Raw genomic sequence first — 1,119 nt, 5'->3', positions numbered from 1 at the left:
AGGCAGGGTTGCCTCTCAAGGCTTGTTTACTCATGTTGCCCTCCTAGAGGGCAGTGTGCCCTTGTGGAGGGCAATGCTTGCTCCCTCCTCTTAGGCGCCACACTTCTTCCCTCTTGGGCCACGCTTTCTTAAACCACGCTTTCTCTTTTCTTCTTTTCTTCACCTACAATAAACCAAAACAACCACTCAAAGTATCACTAAATTCACAAGGCTTATAAATCAATTAAAATTCAATTAAATTTAGCTTAAACCTCATGAGTTAGCATCAATTTAATGGTAGTTGCTTGATTTAAAGAAGTTATACATTTTCATTCCAAATCACTTACTTAGGATGCAAGAAAGTGCATAAAGACTAATAAAACAAGTGAAATTATCTTGAAAAATGGGTATATGATGACTTGTCATCACAACACCACACTTAAATCTTGCTTGTCCCCAAGCAAGCATCAAAACTAAGAGAAAATGAAATGAACAAGAAAAGAACACATATCCTTATTAGGCATATAGCAGAACTTGATTTATGGAGTCTTTATGCAGACAATGATAACTCAATTATTGTTGCTGTTACATAATATACAGTTTTCCTTAAAGGCTTGCTAAACTTGCTGTTATAAGACTTACTTTTTAATTACTCCCTTGCTAACTTTTCTTTTCTTATAATGCTTAACAAGCTTATTATTCTTTTGGAGGTTTGGTGTCTAATGTTGCAGTAGTAGCCTTTGGCTTTATTTTTACCCAACATCTTCCCACCACAGACACATGGCTCACTATTTCTTCCTAGGATCATTGATGCCCAGCATCTCTTTAGATAACTAAATGTTCTGTATCTAAGTTGCTCTTTATTGTGGATTTTCAATTGGCCATCCCAAATCAGTTGATCTAAGTGACCGGGTTTTAAAATACCCCTTAGAATTTACTTATCCAAGCATAACTTAGTACAAGAACACCACAGGCATATGTCCTAGGGTCCAAGCTATTGGTGTCCAACCTTTATTCTTTATTTTTCTTGCCACATTGGCCTTTTCTTCTTCCTTTTCTTTCTGTTTTATTTTCTTTTGTTCTCAAGGGTTTCTCTTTATTGATAGGAGTCTTTATAACAGCAAGCTAACTCATACTTTA

Source organism: Arachis duranensis, chromosome 1 (genome assembly GCF_000817695.3).
Source record: "Arachis duranensis cultivar V14167 chromosome 1, aradu.V14167.gnm2.J7QH, whole genome shotgun sequence".
In the NCBI taxonomy this organism is placed as follows: domain Eukaryota; kingdom Viridiplantae; phylum Streptophyta; class Magnoliopsida; order Fabales; family Fabaceae; genus Arachis; species Arachis duranensis.
Note: the sequence above shows the minus strand (reverse complement) of the source record.